This window comes from Lissotriton vulgaris, chromosome 12 (assembly GCF_964263255.1).
Source record: "Lissotriton vulgaris chromosome 12, aLisVul1.2, whole genome shotgun sequence".
In the NCBI taxonomy this organism is placed as follows: Eukaryota; Metazoa; Chordata; class Amphibia; order Caudata; family Salamandridae; genus Lissotriton; species Lissotriton vulgaris.
Window position 1 is genome coordinate 425430489 of NC_141700.1, and position 18170 is coordinate 425448658.

Sequence of the window (18170 nt, forward strand, 5' to 3'; positions counted from 1 at the left end):
CAGGAACAAGGGAGAACATGTGTCGGAGGACGGACTTGCCCGGCTGCAAGGCGGGCCTCCCTCTTAAAGGTACACAGCCTGTTTTGTGGCTCAATACGGTCACCGAGGGCAGAGCGGGGCCGTCGGACTCCGAGCATGCATCGCAGCAATCTCCCCGTTGGCAAAAGCGGGAACGAGGCCTGAGGCCAGCAGGAGGTCTCTAGTTGCCACAAGGGAACATGAAAAGGCACGAAAAGGTGCAAACAACGTCTGGGACATTTTGCTTTTGATTTTGTTTGACTAGAATATACAACAAGGGGCAAACAGCGTCTGGAGCATTTTTTGCTTTTTTGCCTGAAATAAACAGCAAGGCTGGAGCCCTGAAAGGAACCCGGTGGTGGGTCGTTTGACAGACTTAGTCTGCAGCAGTATCAGGCAAGCCCCCGGAGGCCCCAGCGACCAAGAAAGGGTTACAAGAGTACTAATATGGACACAATCGGTGATTTGCAACAGTGGACTGTAGCTGGGATTACTGAAAGTCACCAGTGCACAGGGATTGTGTACCCCCCTTTTTTCAGTCCAGCTCACAATTAGCGAGGGGTAGGAGCAACACAAGATTCTGCAGGCGATGGCAAGCAAGCATCGGCCAGCCGGGAGGAAAACATGGCTGCCAGCTCGCTTCATGGAGGACAAGGAGCTGCCAGAGGCCACTGAGAAGGGTCAAAAGAGGTGCAGAGGAGACTCAGGGCCGGATCTGGACAATGACTTGCAGGCGATGTTGGAGAAGGCCAGGGCACTGGTAACCCTGAAGGGAACGGCCTGGATGGACTAGCAAATCAAGGAAGAGGTGCACGGGAAAGGGAAGAAGCCACAACGGGCATCACCTACAGCGCCGTCCCTCAAGGGAACCCGGGGGTAGGGGGCATGCAGCCAAAATGTTGGCCCCTGTAAAGGCCAACAAGACCGTCACGAGTAACCACCGTGCCAAGGGAGTGGAGCAAAGCGTGAATAAGTCCCCACAAGCCAGGAGCCGGAGGGCTGCAACTCCAGAACTGGTTCCAGCGCGGATAGCAACGGGAGCAGCTATGACGGGTCTGTGGTCAGCACAGTGGCCCCTCAGGAGACCCCCAGAAGACGATCCAATGGGGTCGACAGGGAGAGTGGTAAGCATTGCACATAGAGAGGCAAGGCAGGGCACAAGAGGGTGTGGCAGGATGGTCCACCAGAGGGAGACCAGGGCAAAATGTAAACATGGGCATGCAGATGGGAGTGAGCAATGTAGCGATACAGGGACCCTGGTCCATGCAACCCCTATGGCAGACAGGACTGGCCAGGGGCAACAGGATTTCCAAGGGAAAGCATGGGGTCCAGGGGCTGCTCACCCGGCAGCATGGATGCCCTGGTGGCAATGGCCAGGGGCAGGAGCCCCCTTCCGAGGAGGCCTCCATTGGGCCACAGAGGGGCAGCGGGGCAGCCAGGAGGGTACAGAGGCCTGGGGTTAGTAGTATTAGTGGGGAGGGCCAGGACCCCAGTGGGAAGCTGTCCAGCGAAAATCGGCGCCCCTCCCTGAGTGAGCCGCCCAGGACCACGAAACTCTTAGGACTGGCCAATCTCATCCCAATAACAATGAAGGAAAGAATGTGGAGAAAGGAGTTCATAGACAATTTCTCACTGCTGGAAGTGTGCCAGGCAGGTTTAGACCTAGCGGCACAAAACAAAAAGGATGATGACAGGAGGGACCGCCGTAAGCCCATAGTAGAAAGGTCAATAGAAAATTGGCTGAAAGCTTTCAGAATATTGGCGTGCGTCTTCATTGAGAAATTTCCCCAGAGCGCAGCAGCACTGATTTTATATGAGCAAAAAGTACACGAGGTGCAGCAGCAATATCAGGGCGATGCATGGCTGAAATACGATGAGGGTTTCAGAGAGAAGATGCAGGTGTGGGCGATAATGGGATGGGATTCTCAGGACATGGAAGGGTTCACGACGCACATTGTGGCAGCTAGGGAAGGTGTCAGCACAAGGAGTAAGGCAAATATTATGGGCAACGACAAGGGTTCAAAGGGGAAAACCAGGGCATTAACAAATCAGGTAAATTATGCTGGAAGTTTGAAAAAGACGATTGTAAATGGGGATTGGTATGCAGGTTTAGACACGCTTGCAGGTCATGAGGGGAAAGTCACCCCACCATGCGGTGTAAGCGGGCCCCGGGGGCAGGGTCCCACAAAGATAAAACAGGCACAAAGAAGTGAGGAACAGGCCCCTCAGATGGGGGCAGCGGGGCAGGGGTAGGGGACAGCAGCTTCCGACCCCCATAGAGGCAAGCAAGCTGCTACAGTTGTTGAAACAATATCAAAAGGTGACAGACAGACAGTTGTTAGCAGAGGGCTTCACACAAGGTCGTCCAATCCCATACAAAGGACCCATGGGTGCCCGGGAGAACCTTAACCTAAAATCGGCGAGAAACAACCCTGGGGTGGCAAAGCAAAAGGTAGAGAAAGAAGTTCTAATGAGGAGGGTGGCCGGCCCTTTTACTCATCCCCCCACTAAAAGACCTGGTGGTATTACCACTCGGCGTGGTGCCCAAAAAGGAGGCTGGCAAATTCAGGCTATATCATCTATCTCACCCGGAAGGGGAGTCCATAAACGACTTGTTGGAACAGGGGGAATGCTCAGTGGCCTACGTGTCAGTGGATGATGCGGTGAACCTGATAAGACAGGAAGGGAAGGGTGCCCTGCTGGCAAAAACAGATATAGAATCAGCCTTCTGGTTATTGCCAGTACACCCAGACAGCTACTACCTGCTAGGTTTTGAATTGGATGGTTAATACTACTATGACAAATGCTTACCAATATCATGCACATACTATGCAGAGTTCAGTGGGTTCCTGGAGTGGGAGCTGGGGACAGGCGCTCCAAAATGGGGATCGGTTCACTACTTAGATGGCTTCCTTTTTATCAACAGGGCCGGCATGGGGGATTTCACCAACCTATTGCATAGCTTCATGGCTTTGGCCTGGGTGTTAGGTATCCCCTTAGCCCAGGACAAGATGGATGGCCTGACCACAAAACTGTCCTTCCTCAGGATGGAGCTGGACTCGCTAGTTGGGACATGCAGATTTCCGCCCGATAAGGTGACGGATCTAAGGGGAATCCTTGGTAGACTGAGGCAACAGAAGAAGGCGACGCTGGGGGAAGTGCAGCAGATCTTGGAGAAGTTGAATTCTGCCACATGGGTGATCTTCGTAGGGCGCGCCTTTTTAAAGACGCTTGGTGTGGATGAGCAGGGGCATGACACAGAAGCACCATAGGGTCCCCATCACACAAGGGGTGAAGGAGGATTCAATGCAATGGGGAACTTCCTGACAAATTTCAATGGTACCCTCATGTGGCGGGAGCCTTGGGTGCAAGCACTCCAACTTTAGCTCTACACGGACACATCCAGGGGTTCGGCTTTGGGCCATCCTAGGGACCGCAAGGACAGCAGGGGCCTGACCAACATCCTGGCAGAGCACAGGGCTCACTGCCAACATATCCTTGTTGGAGCTGTTCCCAACTGTGGTGGCTTTTCACAACTGGACTCAGCGGCTAGCTAATGGGCAGATAATGCTATGGTCTGACAATCACGCGGTGGGACAAGCAATCAACATAGGGTCAGAAGAATGCCTGGCAGTGGCCACCCTGCTGCGAACACAGGTTGACTGCCAGCTGAGAGTGAATATCGCGCTTACGGTTAGACACATCCCTGGGGTAGACAACTCAGTTGCCAATGCCATTACTTGTTTTCAGTGAGTGAAATTCCGAGAGCTTGCCCCAGATGCGGACCGAGGGATGACCCCGGTGCCTGAAGAGGCATGGGCATGGCTCGACCTGGGTTGAAGAAATTGCTGGACAATGCACTGGCCCCAAAAACGGAAGCCCGTTACTGTTAGTGCTGGGAAATGTTTGTGGACAAAACAGGACTAAAAGGTGTCCAGCAGCCAAATCAGGAGGTAGTGTTAGACTTCATCGAGTGGGCTTTCGTGTCAGGCAGGACCAAACCTTGGGACCACACACACTTAAATGCAGTAGCATATTACACAAAAATGGCGGCAGGGTAGGACCCAACTAGAGCCTTCCAATGCCGGATGGCTCTGATAGGTTGGGGCAGACTGCAGCAAGCAAGGAAGTGCTTGTCGATGCAGCGCGTAATGAGATCAAAATGGTAGATGGCAATCAATTAGGAAAGGGTTACTGATAAGGGCGGAGATACATCAAAGGCCTTTAAAAAGCAGTGTATAGAAAGAATGTAACATTTGGATGGTTATCAGCTTGGCGGAAAGGTGACTACCACAATAGACTTTGAAGGTACTAGTGAAAACCACTTTTTTCGTTTGGTAACAGCTAGAGTAAATTGACAGTTTTCGTTCGTATAACTAAGGGGATTGAACAGCGAGGTTAAACACTTGGGAGTAAGAAACATAAAAAAGGATGTTTTTTGGAAGAGGTGGGCTCGAGTATCGACTTAACAGTAGTGTAGCGATACGTTCTTAGAGGGCGTACGCCGATTGTGGAATGAACTGTTTGGTTTAAAAATTGTTTTTTTTAAATTTAAATGCAGTAATTTATATGTTCAAGTGGTTTACATACACAGTCTAACTAAAATGTTTTGAATTTATAGAGTACCCCTGACGAAGACCCAGGAAAGGCCCGAAATACATTGGGTGTTAAAGATGATTTAATGAGGAATACGCTGTGCGCCTAGTATTGGGATTAGATGAAGCCCCAATTTTTGAATGAGTCCTTTGGGAATAAACACCCGGGTTTGGGTAGGTCTATTTGTGCAGAGATGCCTGTACACCTGTGCCTCCGTGTCTGCTCAATTGTGTAAATATATGCTATGCGTATACCTGTAACTGTGTGCTGCAAATGCCAGTATCCATTAATAATACATTGATGGTGTCAGTGCTCTTTCAGTGTTTATAAAATAAGACTTTCATCTATCATTGCCAGTAAGATTTGTCAGTCGCCATATGTAGAGGAGAAATGTATTGTTAAATAGTTATTTTCCTATTCGTCAGTGGTTCACAGTTCTTGCTATCCGTAAAGCACAACAGCGGCCAATATGTCATTATTTAAATTATGCTAATGAGTTCGGCAGACACGTGGTGCCGTATTTAATCGCCCCTCATAGACAGTTGTTTGCATACTGCTCCCTGACGCAGCTTCCCTTGAAGAGTCACTATACAATCATTACAAATTGATTGCAAAAGAGCTAACAATCATGATTAAATCATTAAATTCTTGTCTACGCTTCAGAGAGCTGAGAGAAAATTAACTTCCCACCAACCTAATTTTTTCCTGAACATGAAATAATGATTTTCTGCCAGTCTAATTACAAAGCCAACATCTGATCAAGCCGGCATCCAGAGGGGATTATCACATGCACAAGTATTAGACCTCATTACCAGCCTGAGTGCAAAATTATTACATCTTGTAATTGGATGGTGAGATTTATATACAGATCGGGCCGGGTTCTGTAAGATTGTAATTACAAGCTTCGTTGGTTAGCTACTTATCACTCAGCACAGAAGAGAGGGAAATAAGCAACAGAAAAAGCATTTCATTAACCCGTAACCCCATCAAGGGAGAACCACTGTAACATCCATGTCTGCATTAGGGAGAACAGCTAAATTCACAGATGAAACAATTTATTATACTCCTTGCAAATGGGATTTCATTTTGTTTAACCCCCTAATGAACTATTTTAGTAAACTGCATAAGCAAACCATCCATTTTATAGACAAGTAGGCTCAATATAGTAATTATTAGGGGGTAACTGACTGAAATAAATACTGATCTGCCAAGGTCACGGCTATTAGATGCACAATTGCATGTAGAAATGCTCCTTCACAATAGATAGCTGCAGCCAGAGCACGCCTCGACTCAGAGCTTTGATTGAAAACCCCTTTGCATAAAAAGTCCTCTTGATTTGTTTTTCACAGCCTTTTAGTTTTGAAGTGCGACGCCAGCTGTGTGCGAGTTTCAAACCAAGTCATGTTTTCATTCACTGTTTAATTGAAATGTGGCAGAGACGAGAAGGCATCACAGTGAAGTGAGGCATTGTTCCCCACTACAACTTTTAAAAGCTTCAGTGATATCAATGTGATGTTTCATTTAAGCAATACAAGCCGACACAAAGCATATTTAAATGTGTAGTGTTCCATTCTTGTAACCCTGCCAGATCAACCTTTCACAAAACACCATCTATATTTGTAGAAACAGAACGCTGCACATCTTAGTTCTCACGAATGGGTACCGTCTTAAAATATATGTCCTACTAAAGCCCGAGATTCCTATTAAAATTGTAATTCTTGGTAATGTTCAGTGTATTCATGTGTTGGCTTAATATTTGAAATAAAAGGTTTAATATGCTCATGGCAAATGCTGTGCTTGTTTTTCTTTTCACTAAATTATTGTTATATCTTCTTTCTTTGTCTCTCCAATGCTTTTTTCGAAATAGAATATTTAAAAACATGTATTTCACTGTGCTCTACCATCTTGAGGTCTTATTTGGGACTCAATATTTTATGACTCACTAAAGCTCGTTTGAGAAGAAAATTTATAATTGTGGATATTATACTTGCGAAAATGCTTATGGCCATGCAATGGCTGAGCGCTAAGGCATCAAATATGTGTAGCTGGCTTAAGGGTAAGGTGGAATGGGCTACTGCTGAAGAGATTTATGAAAAAAGTGAGGCAAGAAGAAAATCTATTCAATGACCTGATTGAATGGGCCAACATGATACGCAGCCGCGGCCCGTGCAGGTAAGAGCGGTAGAGGCGGGGGATTCGACAGACGACCACAAGGTAAAACTAATTAAATAATTAATTTTCCCTCGTTGTTGTGGTCTGCCGAAATCCCCCCGACCCGGCCCCGCCGCTCTTACCTGCATAGGCCGCGGCTGATGATACGGCTACTGTTTGATCACGCTGACACTAGACCACTGTGAATGTCTGCGTTGTGGCTCTATGCTTTATCATACAGAAGTTTGCCTACTTGAATAGTAGTGTTTTCTACGAGAAGGAGTCTGCGAAATGGGATAGTCTTGCATTAGCTGGAGATCAAGGAGAGATTTTTAACAGAAGGTCTTGAGGTGGGGTTGGTCAGGGGGTTATCAAGCCGCAAATATGGTTGTTTAAGGCCAAGGTGGTATGCTAGGCACCTGGGCAGGGAAGTTGGAGGTCAATATTTGATAGTTTAGTATATGGGAGGGGAGGATCAAAAAGTGAGGATTTAGGATGAATGAGTATAATTTGCAATGTAGAAAGTTAGGGATGGGGGTTCAGAATATTAACATACCAGGAATTTCTGATGTGTAATGTGATAGGCAATGACTGTACAAGATGCTGTTACTTTCTCTGATAATTTCTTTGTTTGTAAATAATATCTGTGTAAAATAATAAAAGCAAATAATAAAATTATTAGTGAATAACTGCAAAATTATGCGATGTGAAAATGTAAGCATTATGTAAAATATATCTTATCTGTACAACACCAAGGCATTTTTAGATTCAGAGTTTTAAATCCTTTTTCCATATTTCCATATTTATGATTTTTACGTAGCGCTACTCTAAATTCACAGGAGTGTTTAATTTAAGACAGTGGTTGCAGGTGGGGGCCTCTGATTATAGGGGACCAGAACTACATTTTCTTCATTGGGCATTTCCCAAGAGAAAAATGTAAACACACAGAGGGGAAGGAAGGAGAAAAAGGACGGTAAACCAGCTGAATGGGAGAAAGTAGAGTCTGGCTAGAGTGAAGTGAAGAGGCAGGGAGTGTCTGGTAGCCGATTAAAGAGACATGAGGGGAATTCCAGACTATGTAGCCTGGGGATTAGGTGCACTGACTAAGTCTGGGCGTATTTTGCGAAGTAGCGCTACACGTAGCTACGCGAAGTGCAATTCGCACTACGCGAGCCAGCGAACTGTGTAGTGAACTATTCAAAATGCTGTTCTAACTGATTACACAGTGCCAGAAGCTTGTCCGCACTGTGCAATCAGTGCAAACTGCATCTTGTACAGTGCAAGCAGTCGTTTTCTGCCGCTCGAGTAGATTTCTACTCGAGCAGTAGCTTTCTCAACGCGGACTGGTAGTTTCTCATTGAAGGGGGGCGCAAGCATACGCAATCACTCGCAATGAGAAACATGACCTCCCCACGTTGAGATTCTCACCAGGAGGTATATTTTCCACGCTCGCGGTCGGTAACTTGATTTTGCCGATCGTGAACGAGGAAAAAGTCTCGCCGGGATGTCATTTTGCTTGCTCGCGGTCACCAACTTGACGTTGAGGACTGCGAGTAAGCAAAAAATGACCGCTGCACTATGCTACGCTACGCATGTTTGCACTGTGCTACGTTCAGTTTGCCTAGTGTAAAGTAGCGCAAAGTTCGCAAACTACGCGAGCGTATCGCTTTGCACAGGGTTAGCACTGACATGTAATAGCTTCGCCTTCGGGCTTCTGGGCAGCACATGGGCACTGCCATGTATTATTTTACAAATTAGACACTGTGCCAGTGTTCTTTACATTTAACAAAAAAACATGCATAAGAGAGGGCTCGCTGAAATATATTAATTCATTGAAATAGCAAGATATAATCAAAAACAAATTCAACAAAACTATAGTGCATGCTTAAAAGAGCAAGTGTAGTCGCAAAAAGGTACAAAGATGATCTAATGTAGAATGGATAATGTATCCCTAAAGTGTTGGCGAAGATGGGATATAAGAATGTAGATGTTTAAGCGACCACTAATTAAATGAGCTTTAATTTTTGTTCAGAACAAGGAATGCATTTCCAGCATCCTATATCCTTGACGGGGTGACTTATAAAAATAAGGAGTGGCCTGAGAATGCTTTTTTGCTGAAGGCGAGTGGAATTTGCATCTTTTTGATTCAGAACTCAGTATTTTTTTGCTCCCGAGGATTTTGTGTTCCTCCACCTATGTTTAAGGTTTAGTGAAGCAAGCTGGTTGTTGAAATCCAAGAGCCTAAAGAAGATTCAGGAGAACTTGAATTACAATTTTGCTTTAGGTGTATCGTGCTTAAGTTATATAGCAATACTTTTGCCACCAGGCACCAGTCTGGTTATTGAGAGAAATGAAGCTTTCAGGAGTTCAAATGATTTTTTGTGTACTGTGATTAGATGATTTCCATGGCCAACTACAGTCTGTACTATAATCAATAACAGCTTGAAAAACAGTTTCTTGTTATAATAGAAGTTTTAGCCTTATCTATTAAAAGTCAAAGTATGTTCAAAGCTTACATTCATGGAGAGATTTTGAGTCACTCTAAAACCGAAGAGCTTTCACTTTTTAACCAGACGACATTAGAGCCTTTGATATTTAGTCCCTCAATCCAATTTGTATTTTCTCTCAGGCAACAAGGCAAAATTTGGCCTTTTCTGGGTTTAATATGAGGAAATTAATATGATTAGCATAAGATCACAATATAATTCCATATGGAAACCCTCCTGATGGCTACTTTATTGTGTTAGTCAAATGGGTAACATATTATGTGACTCTGTGTCACCAAGACTCGACTTGGCCAAACCAAATTATTCTGTAAAAAAAATCATTATCTTCAGGTTTGCTAAGGCGGCTGGTTCTAATGAACAAAACCAAGACCAGAGCTCCCAGAATGAATTGAACTATTAAACAAATCCAAGACTAGAACTCTCACGCATGGAAACAATGTGTCCTAGTGAAATGGAGACATCATGTATCTCATTTGTTTATACAGTATCCTGTAAAATAAATCTGTTGCTTTGTTTGAATTGGCTGTTAATACAATAACATTTTATATTTAGCATATGAGCAAGAAGCCAAGCACCTTAGAAATGTCATGTAAAAAGAACAATTTCTAACATGTTTGGGGTACAAAATACTTATATTTGCATTTTGATATGATTTGACTTTTCAACAAATAATTATACAATGTGGATGTGTGCACATTTCTAGGACTTCTAATGCTGAACTTAACCTTAAAGAACTAACAGAGGTTCAGCCTCGAAGCAACGCACCACTACTAAAGCGCGCCATCACTACCCTAACAAGAACCACAGAAGAGAAGGCAAAGACTAGAGGGTAGCGGCTGCCACCTGGGACCAGCCTCCGGTTAAGTTCACAGCGTACTTGAAAACGGCATGCAGGGGATCGCGGAAATCAACAGCAGCAGAAATAACGGACATCACCCACTGGAGGGGAATACTGTTAAGGCTGACTACAGGTACCATAATACCTCACACTGCAATCCATCGCGGAGCCCACTAGAGGGTTAAATCACCAAGATAAAAAGAAAAGCAATTACCTTGGTTGCTGCAAGTGGGGCCTCATAGGTGTCTGGAAGCTCCTCCTCCTTTGAAAAAGGCCGAAGATCAGGCCGAAATGCATCAGGACTATTGGAGAGCTTTTAAATAAAGAAACAATCGTCACTGCAATGTGTGCGGCTCATTCTTTACAGGTTGGAAGGGTTTGATTGATATATATATATATATATTTTTTATATTTATATATATATCAGTGAGTGTGACAACACAACAGAGAAATGGTGGTGGAAATGGCTGCATATTATTATATATTTCAAATGCACCACTAAACAAATTCAAAATATATACTGCAAAATAAATATTGGCCATTTTAAAATGTGCCAGTGGCAAAACTCACTTGGATGTTCTGCTGCCACAAGATTATGGGGCGGACTTCAGAACTCCTGGAATGTAGCTCACATTTGTCTCCCTGCATTGAAAATACCACTGTAAGAATTTGCATGGATGCTGATGTCATGATTATCCACACTAGAGATGCAATAGTATGAATACCTTGTCAATCATGTTCACATCTCATTAATAATGCTAATACGTCATTGTATAGGTGGTCAGTAAAAGTTGTCATATGTGTGATCTTTGACCATTGCACCGTGTTGCATTACATGATGTTGTAAGATTTACGGCTAATATTTGTAGCCCTCCATTACTCTTTAGTTCATATATAGAAAACATTTACAATGTGAAGTCTTTTAAGAAATAACTTGCCGCTCTTTTCTTTTAGACATTAAGTTAACCCACAGAGACAAGGGTTCAGTTTTCGAACTTTAATGAATAAAAGTTAAAAATACACATACATCTTTTTTCTCATCTAATTTTGAACGCGTTTCTAGAGTAACAAGAAATAGTGCAGATGTAGCTGTTCTCTCCTTTTCAGTCATTTTATATAGTTCCTTTGTTGTGTACTTTTGTTATGAATTAATATTTCTATTTTGGGTTTTCCTCTACTAGAGTTATATGTGCCAGTCAATCAAACAAAATGTTAAAATATGTCATTAATATGACTCAATTTTAGTTTATAGTATGTTTTGCAATGTGAGAAACAAGGTTTTGTGAATATACTTGTAACTTTTAATCTGAAAGCTGAAATTTATTTTAAAAAGGTTTGTTACTGATTTGTGATAGTTTCTAAGATGCTGACAATTATGATCCTTCTTTATTGCTGGTATTCTAATAGACATTTTCTCACAGAAGAAAAATAAGCTAAATGGCTTTGTGCCTTTTTCTGATCGTTATCAACAATGAAATAGAGTTTTAAAAACTGAGCTCTAACAGTAAAGGGTAGAGAGGAAACTTCACTCCAGGCGATAATGGGCCAGCCTTTATAGAATGATATATGCGGTTCCAATGAAAGGCTTCTGGGACAAGATCAGTTCAGCTGACCTTGTGAGACACATTGTTCAAACAGGTATTCAGGGGTATCATCTCTGAAACTAGACATAGTTTTTGTTTTCTGCTGTGCTAGAATTACATTAGCATTTAGAAATAGCAAAATTAGAATATCTATAATCCTAACTCCTGTCTAACAAATATTGGGAAAAGTGCAAACAGGAAGGTTAAAATACAATATACATAAATAAATACATAAATAAATATTCATAAAAGTAGAACGTCCATTTAAATATCTTAAATGCACAAATAATGTAAATGAAAAAATATATCAGAATGGCACAAAGTGATTTCAGATTTTTGTAAACAATACAATTTAAAATAATATTGCTAGCCCCACCACCACATAGTACAAACATATAATAGAAATATAATGCAATCTGAAGTGAATTTGTTTCATTTAATTATAAGTTAGATAATTTTTAATAAAAACCCTACCCATTCATTCCCTAATATAACCCACATAGCAAATAAATACAAAACAATTAAACAAAATAAAAGGGAATAACGCATACTCATTTTCAAGCATTAAACTGGTGCCCATCATTTGTATAGAGATTAAAAATAATAAAACCCACCCAAACCTCAATACCCAACACTTTTCATTAAAATATGTGAATTTAGTTTACAATAAGATATATGCAAACATTGTTATAAACACCACCCACCCAATCTGCTTTGTTTACTTGTTTAATACTATATTTAATACTATATTAAATACTATTTTAAACTATTTCAATCATTTAAAATGTGGGTTGTGTAACCCCCATTTTAAATAGTTTAAAATAGTACTAAATAAATAAACAAATAACATAAAAAATGAATCAATTATCATTATGCAATAAACAAAGGTAAAAAAGCTGCACAACCACACCCCAACAAATCCTGTAACATTAAACTAAGATGTAATAAAAAAAGTTTAACATGTTGTAAATATATAAACACATTAATAACAACTCCAAAATATTTATACATTGTCTAAAAAAACGAATAAAACATACATTTCACAACAACATGAATACTAAAATAAAAATATTATACAACATAATAAAATGAGCATAATGAAAACAATGTTATTGTAAATGACATTTTAAATTACGAATCGCCATATCAACGCCGTCACCAACACCTGTTTCAACTCCCGCCACATCCTCCAGAAGACCTTCAAGTGGATCCGAAGCCGAAGCCAGAAAGACTGTCACCCACGTGCTCATAACTAGCAGATTGGACTACGGAAATGCTGTTTATGCTTGAATCAACAAGTCCCTGTTATACAAACTTCAGACCATCCAGAACACCACAGCCAGACTCGTCCTTGGCACCCCACAACATGAGCTCATGACCCAACACCTGCATATCCTTTACTGCTTCCCCGTCGAGAAGAGAGTAACCTTCAAGCTACTCACCGATGCCTACAAATCCCTCCACAACATCGGACCCAAATACCTCAACGAAAGAATCTCTTTCCACTTATCCAAAAGAAACCTCTGCTCCGCCAACCTCGCCCTAGCAGAGACCCAGCGCATATGCAGAACCAGAGCAGGTGCAGGACCTTCTCCTACATCGCAGCCAAGGCCTGGAGCAAGTTCCCAGTCAACATAAGACACTTCCCTACCCTGCACACCTTCAGGAAGAGCCTCAACACCTGGCTTTTTGACTGACCCGAAGCTGCACCCCCAGAGCCTTGAGACCCTCAAAGGTGAGTAGTGCGCTTTAAAAGCCCCTGATAGATTTATTGATTGAAACTTTGATATTATTTCCAGAAAAGTTATCTAACAAGGATTCCTTTGGAATACAAAAATAAATTTACCCTTTTTACTATTTTTCATACCTGCAAAATATTGTATATTCAGATAGATTATATTTATATGTGTGTCAAAAATAACACAGCATTTATTTTGCTATAACCAAGAATTCTAAATGTAAGATTTGTTTATTGAGCATGGTGCAAAATATATATCTGATGTGGTAAACAATTTACCAACTGGAATGCATGCAAACTCTAGAATTTGCTATATTGCATAGGGCTATAGAAGCAGTGGTGTAATGAATGAACCATTTATTCCAATGTATATGACTGAGAACATGTTTATCTAAGGAGTCAAAATATATTTCTCACAGATATCAGTGCTTCACATGTGATCATCTCACCAAATACCTTACAAAATCGATGCAAAGTAGTGAGAACGTTTTCCATCGTGAATTGTGTTAAAACCATGAATAAACAGAAAAAGTGAGAACATTACAGTGTGTAAAACATTATAGGAAAAGTGTCATATTAATGTTGTGCATTGCTAAGCAGCACTGATATTGGCATATATTACCACATTTCCCCATGTACAATGGTTTGAAGAATAAAATATTATTCTGCTACAGAAATGAGTGCATAGTTAGAACCACATATATTGGTGTGGAGCTGCTTGCCTCTCTACTATAAATGGTCAAAAATGCGTTGACCTTCAGCTCCAAGACTGTTATAGAGTAAGGCTAATTTCCTGTCTGGTTCATATTTCTGACCATCTAAGGCAATAATGTAACTGCCAAAACCCTTGACCCATTGTTTCCACTTAGTTTTAGGTACACCAGGATCAGGAAGAAAGTAAGGAGGTGTGACAATATTTTGAGACATGTCAAAGCAACAATGTGTATAGAGAATACAATAAAGTAGCCAAACTAAGAAAAACACAAAAATAATGTCAGTGAAATAAGGGTTAAAGTACTTGGTAAGATGTGCACATCATCGAGTAGAATTCAAGGAGATGTGCTGTGGTAGAAGCAGAACCAAAGACTAGAGTAGAATAAAACCAAACCTGAAATCGAATAAGTTGTTTGAAATCCAGGACAGCGTGAATGAAAAATAGGTAAAAAAGTGAAAAAAACAACGCTGTAAATATGATGAGGAGTGCGTAGCTCACCGTGACCAAAAACGATGAATTTGAAGAAACGAGCGCTTGAAACTGAATGCGCATGCAAATGAGGAATGAGGAGTACGTAGCTCACCGTGACCAAAAAACGATGAGTTTGCAGAAACGAGCGCTTGAAACTGAATGCGCATGCAAATGAGCAATGAAGACTTGCGTGACCTTTAGCAAGATGGAGTCACGTAGGAGTCACGTAGGATACTGGAGCGTGAGGCGCGTCACTCCGTCAGAGACCAAGCGGAGAACTGTGACGTGCGCGGAGGCTGACTGGGAGGAGGGACGAAGATGGCTGGAGTGGAAGACTCGGTCAGGTACGTTCTGGTGGAATCCTCGAGCTGAAGCTCGCTCGAGGAAGGGAACGTAGAGTCTATGGCGCTCGAGACAGGCTCGCTCGAGGGTAACGGGTGCGCAGACACAATAAAGGTGACGCCGGACCGGTGAAAACAGCCAAAAGTTAACAAAGTTATATACGACCTTTTGAAGAAGCTGCGCTAGTTGAAGAAAAAGGTTCATGCGCTTTTCGATGGTCGCGTAGGCCTCCCAGTGCTTCAGTGGGTGCTGAGGGTGTGAAGGATTCAGGAAAAAAAAATCCCAAACGTCGCCAATTGTTAAATCCAGATCTCCAATCACAAGCAGGAATCAGTCTGGTTAAATACAGGTTCTTTATTAAGAAACCTTCACAGCAGACACGAAGCAACGTCAGCTCTGAACAGGACTCAGGCAGTAACTGACAAAGCTAGAACATTAAGAAAGGAACCTAGGGGGACATTCTAAGCAATAGAGAAGGAGGAGAGAGAGAGAGTAGACAGACAGAACCATAGAGGACATTCTAAGCAATAGAGAAGGAGGAGAGAGAGAGAGTAGACAGACAGAACCATAGATACCACACACCCCATGGTTGATGATGGGGCAAATGAAGGACATGGCTGTGTCATAACACATCTGAGACCCAATGGGGCCTGGATGTATGCATAATTTCCAGCATACCTATCATTCTGTACAGACCTAATTCAATACATACTTGGGACTTGGCCATCTGAGCTGGGATGGTGTTGTTATGCTTCACAAACTCATGTAAAGACCTTTCGAGTGTGCTAATCTTAACATCAAAAGGCTTTAGGAATTTCTTTCATTATTTTATAGTTTCTCAATGGCATTTTTCTTTGAGCTCTTCAGTCTGAGAAACAACTCAGCGGGTGTATCTTGTATGGTCCAAAAAGTGGTGTTGCCCTGAAGGGCCTCCTTTTGTCTTTATCTTTCCTTCTCCCTCCCTGTACAATATGCATTATTATTTTCGGTTTACTCTTTACTTTTATATTCCAGATGTCTTGATGAAAGGCTGCTAGCTCATTGTTTATTACCATAGCTGTAGCTTAATGGAAAACAATAATAATATTATCAAACTCCAGTTTCTCATCTTCTTTATTCATGACAACCATCAAAGCCTGGACCTTTGGAGTTCTACCTTTAGCCCAAGCAGGCCTGCCAGTGATTTTGAGGATGAGCACATCATCTATGTTGTCATCTGATTTCTGTGCTGGAGTGTCTGTGATATTCTGTAGCACCAACATGATGTTCCCATCATCACTACATTATAACTGCATGGCTTTGGTGGGTACATAGTCTGAACAAAATAAAATATTGAGTTGCATGATCAACCTTTGTGGCAGCACCTAAAGATAAGCGGTACATATAATAATGTATACTGCATTCAGAGATAATCTGTCCCGCAATGTGGAAGGGCACAATGTTGGACCACAACAGGAGATCACATTTACACATGCAATTATGAAGACTCTAAGGTATCCCTTGGTGTGTCTCGCAAGGCTTATTTTGTCTTGTTGCTTCTACGAGGTCTGCTGTGACCTCGAACTGGAGTCCACATACCACTGTGATGTAATCACAGAATCCCAAAACGTATATTTACCTTGAGTGCCTTACATGTGATACTGAGGATCCCTTTAAATTTTGAATTGGTATGGTACCACAAAAAAAGAAACCAGTGTATGTATGGTTAACCATGAAAAATGTAGACAAACCATTACATAACAACCTAGATGTCATGCTTCACCATAGGGTTTGCTACATCTGAGTGACAGTTTAGTAAGGGGACTTATGGGTAGTTTCAACCTATTTGAGAACACTACTGTGGTAATTTTGTGTCTCACCTATTCGTGAGGTCAGCAGTGATCAGCATGTAAATAAAAATCCTTACAGTGTTATCCATTAGTATAAGTTTAATTTGGGGATCAAATGCTATGAAATATTAAAAAAATGAACTAGGGAACTAAGGGATTGTTATTGTTCCCAAATACCACAAGTCAGCATGTTTCAACCATCTCACTGGGGCCACCGGGGTCCGCTGCCATCCTCAGGCTTGTGATTCCTTGGTAATATGACTCTCATACTAATCTATCCAGTCATTATCTCTAAGGTATACAGATGTAGTACTCTAGGTGGATGTAGCTCTGTCATGTCTAGCTTGTACCATTACTCAGGGTTAACAATATCCCAAGGCGGCCGGGGAGGTTGACATGCCCTGTAGTCAGACCTCCATCAATGGAGCGCAGCAGCTGGTAGCATGTCCCTGTGTATGCCGCCTCCTATAGACCTATGCCGGAATTCAGCACCTCTCTTTCCTCAAGCACAGGGCAAAAATTGTAACACGTTGATGAGTGCATGATGATCCACATAAGTTAGTGAATGACTGTAGTTTCAAAGTGCTTAATCAATTTTTAATGGCCAGACACTTTGTCAATTGTGTCTTCATGAAATCTAAATATTCATCAGATCTTCTCCCAATCTTCTATGGGAAAGGAATTCTTGTAAATTTTTAAGAGCCAATTTGATTTGGCTCATTCCAATAAACATACCTAGACAATCTCAGTAAAACCTTCATTGCGTTATTTTCAGAAATAATTTCCAAGAGGAGATTAATGTTGAGTGCAGCAATTGTGAATATGTCTGATGTGTAAACTATAACACAACAAAACAAGCATTTGCAATGCAATCGGTCTCACCTTTTGGACCTTATATATATGCAGCACATTATTGTGGGTACAGGAACATTTACTGTCCTATTGTGCATGAACCTGGGACATGGTGCAGTAGCACAGGAATCCCATCCTGTGATTCTGGATAAATCACTTAATCTCACCATGCCTACAAAAACAAAATAAAGGCAACCTTATGTAATGCAACTGATGCACATATATAGCACTCCAAAAACCTTGGAGCGAGTTTGTGCTATGTTTAAAAAAAACTGCAAAAAATGTATTGTATGATGTATTCATACAGATTTCTGCCCACTAGCCTTTTGTATTCATTTAATTTATTCATGTTTACATACTTGGTGTAGAAGACAACCATTTTGAGTTTTACCATTGTTTACGATCCACTTACCAGCTGACAAAGTCCATCCAAGCAAGTGAAAGGTGTTTGTGATTGTTAAACCTCTTTGAGATATGGCTGTTTTAGGCTGACAACAAAATAGTAAATAAAAGACAGAAGGGCAGATGTA